This window comes from Amblyomma maculatum, chromosome 10 (assembly GCF_055883805.1).
Source record: "Amblyomma maculatum isolate TAMU_Amacu chromosome 10, ASM5588380v1, whole genome shotgun sequence".
NCBI lineage: Eukaryota > Metazoa > Arthropoda > Arachnida > Ixodida > Ixodidae > Amblyomma > Amblyomma maculatum.
The window spans coordinates 111,773,828-111,781,009 of NC_139353.1; the positions used below are offsets into that span (position 1 = coordinate 111,773,828).

General features: G+C 52.3%; 1 pseudogene; it reads left to right on the plus strand.

Annotated features, from left to right (window-relative positions):
* The first annotated feature begins 479 nt into the window (after nucleotides 1–479).
* LOC146177248 (uncharacterized) lies at nucleotides 480–5,049 on the plus strand (annotated as a pseudogene).
* Nucleotides 5,050–7,182: the final 2,133 nt, after the last annotated feature.

The following is a 7,182-nucleotide window of genomic DNA, read 5'->3' on the forward strand; positions in this document are numbered from 1 at the left end:
TACCTGACTTTTATCAAAGTTGCGTAATTTTCGAATTAGCAGACTTCCTGATTCACCGCCTAGAGGAGACGCTAGGCCGAAGCGAACCCAGGGCTCGCTAGGCGTAGCCGGGCGTACTTCAGCCACGATATGGAGGATTCCGCCGCCACTTCAGTGCATAACATCCAGGTTTCCCCGATGAGCGTACAAGTAGCAGGAGAAAAAATTACCTCCGAGGAATTTCAACGCTCGCCCGGATGGCGACACATCGGCGGTCACAAGAGCCGACCACGCCTGCAAGGAACGCCGTGTGAGTCTACTTCTCAACCTGATACACCGAGCTCCCAGAAAAACCCTAAATTCATCGAGAGCGTTAGGGCCGCAATTATTCGGGCGGCTCGCATGCCCGCCATGTCGGTAAAGAAATTAAGATCGTCGTGCGTCCCCGCGGAGGGGTCGATATTTACAAGGCAGGAGCTGCACGCGTCACTACTGCCATCATGGTGGCAGCAGGAATTGAGGTGCCAGATCGAGCTGAGGATACGGTGTGTCCCAATGCACAGCAGAACATTATGGTGGTCAGCACTCCGAGCGAGGAGCGAGCGGAAAAGTATGCTCGAATTCAAGCTATTAATGTTCAAGGCAACACGTACCAAGTGAGCGCTTATGGAACGGCCGCCCACGACACAGTCAAGGGCGTGATCAGGGGCATATCGCTCAAAGACAGCGAAGCTGAAATAATGCAGCAGGTCGTAACCAAGTACAATCCCCTCGCCGCGGGTGCGAAGCGTGTCGGAAATACGACGACAGTCATCGTAGTGTTCAATGGTATCAAGGTTCCTAAGTATGTACGATACGGATCCACGCTGTACCCATGCAGTCTCTACAAGAAGCAAATACAAGTTTGCAAGGTGTGCGGTAAGATCGGCCACAGGCACGACGTGTGTTACACCAAACGCACGTGTGTGCCTTGCATGCGGTGCTTCTAACCCAAGAGAGGGCCACACATGTGTCCCCAAATGCAAGCTCTGTGGTGAGCAACACCCCACCGGGGACCGCGTCTGCAGAGCCAAATACAAAGTTCCATACGTAGTGCGGCGATGGCGATGGGAACGCCGTAACGCCGAAGAACAGCAAAAGGAAGCAATCGAACGCAGTAACGCCGAAGAACATCACAAGTAAGCACTCGACGCAAGCTCGTTTCCACGTCTCGGACGCTCTCACTCGCGCAGTGCTTCCCGTACCGGATCCCGAAGAGCGTCGCGTGGCCGTGACTCATCTCACAGGAACAGACGCGACGCTAAGCGTTCGCGCTCCCGTGACAGAATCAGTTGGGCGGACGCAGCGAAGGGCGAAGTTAAAAGCAGCAACGCAAGTTCTAACAGCGCCACTACTGGCCGAAGCACACAGAGCAGCTGGCAGGAATGGACTACCAGCCCTTACTACAAGGAACTCGAACAACTCCGTGTCGCCAACGCGACTCTGTTGGAAACCACGCACCGGCTTACCCAAGAGCTAGCCGACGTCAAGAAAGAACTACAAGCACGGCGATCTCAGCCAACCATTGGCCCAGCTCAGTCACCCGAGACACTTACACCCTCCGTTATCCCCGAGAACACCGACACGCCATCACATCAAGGTACACAATCAATGGACATATCACAAGACGCGCCCGAAGGGGAGAAAACCACTGACCCAACCCCCAAGAAAACGGCCGCAGCAGGGTGGAATACACCTTCACCGAAATCATTCCAAGCAAACAACGGAAAGACAGCCTGTTCATAGCTAACATATACAGTAACCCCAAGCACCAAACACAGATATTGAAGACCCTGCTACACACAGCCAGCACCCAAGCCAAAGGCAACACTTTGCTGATTGGAGGAGACTTCAACGCCTCCCATCGAGCGTGGGGTTACGTGAAAGACACGGCAAAGGGACGGGACCTATTACAGGATACCCTGGACCACGAATGTACCCTGATCAAGGATCCCAATCACCCTAACCGAATCGGCAATTGCGTAGCACGAGACACCATACCAGACCTTACATTCATCAAGAACGACCACACCGGCAAAGTAACATGGCGCAAAACCGGCGTTGACCTGGGCAGTGACCACTACATCCTCAAAATTACGATTCCCAATCAATTCCGGGGCAACACCATTACACACAAATGGACGGACTGGGACGGTTTCCGTAAGGGACGACCAACCACACCGCACGACATCACAGACATTGAAACCTGGTCGGCAGAGCTCCGCGATGCAGTGCACTCGGCCACCAAGACCATTGAAACGGACGAAGACATCATAGATATGGACAGTCGTCTGGCCCATCTCATCGAGAACAAACGTTCGATACAGGCGCGCTGAAAGCAGCAACGGCAGAATCGCAAATTGAGAAAGAAGGTGGCCGACTTAAACAGGGCCATTCAACATCACTGCAAGATCCTGTGCCGTCAGCAGCGGAACGAAGTTTGCAACCGAGCTGACGGGCAACTACATCGTGGTTGCACACGGAATCTATTTCGGCACCTTCTAAGCGAAACTAAGACCAAGTCACACCAGCGCGATCGCCTGACCTGCCTCATACACACCGCCACACAACAACAAGGAAAAGACGTCGTTATCAAGGCCCTGGAAGCCAAGTATCTGCCACACACGCCAATGGAAACCCACCCGCCATACGAGGGGCTGCCGAACGCGTGGCTCGACCGAGACATTACCATGTCAGAGGTACGGGTAGCGCGGCACGAGCTCAACACCCGCTCAGCAGCCGGCCCCATATCTTATTACCAACAAGATGCTACGCAACCTGTACTATGCATCGCTCGAGGCCCTAACCCGCTAGTGCAACGAACGCTGGCGTTCGGGCAAGCTCCCCCGACGGTGGAAAACGGCAAGAACAATCCTAATCCCGAAACCGGGCAAGCCATCGGATATCGGCAACTTGCGTCCCATCTCGCTCACGTCCTGCGTGGGAAAGGTGCTAGAGCACGTGCTTGCCAACCGGTGGCAGGATTACCTGGAAAAGCACTTATATCCGGATACGATGATCGGCTTCAGGCACAGACTCAGCACACAAGACGCCATGCTACAACTCAAACAAGAAATAATCGACAACAAGACACAACACAACAAAGTATTTCTGGGACTTGATTTAAAAAGCGCATTCGACAAAGTCAAACACTCAGCCATATTAGCACAAGTATCGAGACTCAGCATGGGGGTAGCGAGCTACAATTACATCCAAGACTTCTTGACCAACCGCACGGGGGAACTGCACGCCGGAGACCTTAAGTTCCCCGAACACAAGCTCGGAAGCACGAGTACCCCGCAAGGTTCAGTCATCTCGCCGTTGCTCTTCAACCTTGTCATGATCGGGGTAGCTAGGGCAGTAAAAGGGACCGGCGTCCGGCATACGATCTACGCCGACGACATTACCCTGTGAGCGGCAGGCGGCACCGACGCCAGCATTGAGCAGCAGCTCCAAGAGGCTGTTACTGCCATCGAGCACCACGTTAACGGCACGGGCCTAGTGTGCTCGCCCGCCAAATCCGAGCTGTTCGTCCTCACACCATCACAACGGGGACGGAAACGCGCTCCCCCTCGGGAGTGCGATCACATAAAGATCGTGGCTGCATCGGGACAGCGCATCTCCGAAGTTCCCAAGATCAGGGTCCTGGGCCTGCTACTAAACAAGAACGGCCGCAATGACGAGACCATCAACAAGATTACCACCGAGGCAATGGACGCTATCCGGCTCATACACCGAGTCTCGACGCGACGGGCTGGCATGCTTGAAGACAGTCGTCTGCGCCTCGTCCAGTCGTTCATGATCAGTCACATCGCCTACTTTGCGGCCTACCTCAACTGGCAGGCCACTGACCGCACAAATATAATTACGCTGATCAGACGGGTTTACAAGACGGCGCTGGGATTAATGGGGACCACAAGTACGGCTCGGCTCCTGCAGCTCGGCGTGCATAACACCTTAGAAGAAATAGCCGAGGCGCAGATCACTGCGCAAATGGAGTGTCTCTCTACCACCAAGACAGGCCGCAGTATACTGACGTCCCTGGGTTACAATCCCCGAGCTCCCAGTCGGCAATCGTGGGAGATCAGCGATGAGACGTGGGCCCACATTCATGTGGACCCTATCCCAAAAAACATGCACCCCGAGTACAACCAAGAACGGCGGCAGGCGCGGGCCAAAGCCCTCGCCGAGCAACACGCCCAGGGCCCACACGCCCGGTTCGTGGACGCTGCGGAATACAAGCGAGAAGGATTCGTGGCAGTGGCCGTTGCGGCGGCTACCGGCATCAAAACAACGGCAGCGAGCGTGCGGTGCACGGATGCCACAGACGCCGAGGAGGTTGCCGTCGCTCTGGCGATCTCGGAGGCCAAGTGTCGCACCGTGCTCAGCGACTCGAGGAATGCTGTGCGCAACTTTGCCAAGGGGCGAGTGTGCGTGCCGGCGGCCGCCATCATCAGTAAGCTCCAGCTTCAAGACCGCGGCAACACTATCCGCATCAAGTGGTTCCCGGCGCACGCGGGAGATTGTGCATCCTCACCGAATCACAACGAGGCGGCTAATTCGGCGGCGCGAGCGCTTACCTTCCGCGCCCCCGAGAGGGACCGTTCCGAACGGTGGTTCGAAACAAAAGACCGAATGACCAGTTACGAGGAAGTAACAAAACTTTACCGCCTAGCTGGACGGACAATGACGCCGCCTCACCCGGCACTTAGTCGGGAGGAGGCGGTCATCCTAAGGCAAATGCAAACCGGGTGACTCCTAGCCCCGGCAGTGCTACACGCCCTCCACCCAGACATCTACACGAGTGATATGTGCAGTGTATGTCTAGTGGGTCCGCCCGATCAATGGCACATCATGTGGAGCTGTGCCAGGTTCCCGACCGAAGCTGCATCAAGGACATACCCACCAGAACTTCAAAGTGCTGTGCAGAATACAGACAAGGACATGCAACTATGGGCCGTCCAGCAGACCCGGGGTGCGCTTGAAAAGCACAAGCCTCACAACCCACCACAAACGGGCCAAATGAGGTAGTGCAGAGTAGGGCTTAACCCCGGGTAGACACTTGGCCAGCGTCACGACGCTTTAACCCGTTGTTTGCCGGCTCCCTAATAAAGTTATACATACATGCACTCCTGTGCATAGCGTAAGATTTGTAATATAGGCCAAACAATGAGATATGACTGCAGATATAGACTTCAACTGTCTCGGGCCAATGCCATCGATTCCAGGGGCAGCATTATTTTTTGGCTTGTTTATCAGGAGCTCTACTTCCTGGGGAGTTGTTGGATGCATATAAACACACTCACGTAATGGTGTGACGTCCGATATTGACTGCTCTGCAGTGTCCAATGCTGCACAATTATTCGTGCCAATGGTTATAAAATGAATGTCCATAGCATCGGCGAGATCGCTGCCGCGCACGGCATTGCCATCAGTTGTGACTTCTGTAATATTTGGACTGTTATATTTTCTTCCAGTGAGCGCATTTATTGCATCCCACACCTTTCGAGGCTCCTCCCTTATGCTTTCGAATTTACTATGCAAAATATTCTTCCTTGGCTTTCTTTAGATCAGATGTCAACGTGTTTCGGTATGTTTTAAATTGCAAGAGTAAAGCTGGGACTCTTTTCTTTACAAACTCATGATACATTTGGTCCTTTATCTTTATGCGACTGTAAAGGAGTGAAGTATCCATGGTTTCCGGAATTTCTTGTTTCTACGAGAAGGGACGTTTTTTTTTCTGGAAAGGCTGCATCATAGAAGGCTCGTAACAAGGCTAAAAATATGTCACAAACACTGTCAGCGTCTTTTTGTTTGTAGATTTCCCTCCAATCAACTCTTTCGATTACGCGTACAAAGTATTGCAGTGTTGCATCAGTGATTTTTCAGCGCAGATGAAGCTGCGCATCTGGATCTTTTTTACTTTTCTTTTGGGACACTGCTATAAGGAATAATGGTAAGGGATTGCTCAAGTCTGATAAGAGCATTAATATGGTACGCTAGACCACGACCGAATGGCAAATAAAATTTCAAAGCAAGCTTGGTAGGACTAAAGTTTTAATATCATATGAGCCGCAATTGCAACTGTGGCAATATTGTTACGTAACCGTGAGAATGCTGATGGCAGCAAGTGGGAGGAGATTAGAGTTGCACTCAAATGAACATTTATTGGGCTGACTAGCACCTGCCCAGAAAAAGGAAAAATCACTGACCCATTGGCGCAATTTTTAAATTGCGTCAATGGGTCAGTGATTCGTACCGTCATCTGACAGCCATAAGTCCGCCTCGTGCGGCAGAAGCCCATATGTGGTATTTTTGTGGCCCATGACCTCTTTCCCAAGCATATTATTCCAAGAAGAGCTGAGCATGTGGCCGGGGGAAACCTTGTACCCAATGAAAAACTGGCGGGGCACACGGCGGTACCAGGGATCCAACCAGGTACCGCTCAAATCCAAGGAGGACTTTTTCTAGCTGCCTGCGGGCCGAGCTCTCCGTCCGATGGACTTATCCGCTTAGTGTTCTCTTATTCCTAACAGTACTACCCCGCCACCATTTGCCCCAGTTGTGCTTCGTTAATGAAACAGCCTGTGTGGCCGAGTCTATACACTTTCTCGACACGTCAACCAATTTCACCTGCCAAGGTTCAAATATATTACTCACCTTCCTATGATTATCGCAGTAAGCGTGACAAAGTTGTATCAGCGTACATTGTCGAGGAACCTCCTAATGGAATACAAAAGACGTAAAAGTTGAAAGAAGGCTCCGCCTTTGCTAAACGTAACCAGGTGGCAATCACTGTTGTTCAGTGGTTTATTTTAGCAGACCTATCACCCTGAAGCAATCGATCTCTGTAAGATGCAGCGAGCATATTTCCCCGCGCGTTCATTTCCTTGTAAGCCTTATGAAAGAGCACTGAACAAGGGTTAAAGGGAAGCCCCAGTTCGCAAGCCGATTCAACTTATCGACAAGGAGACTTATGTTCGCCTGGGCTCAGGAGAATACAAGTCCCCTTGTCGAAACGTTTGCCCAGATTGGAAGCTGAGGCTCCCCCTCAAGCGTTGTTCAATGCTCTTTCATACTTTATAGCCACCTCTTTGCCTCGTTCTACCAAGGAAGCCTTAGTGACAACAAAAACAAAACATGCAGTCCGATATCATTTGACAA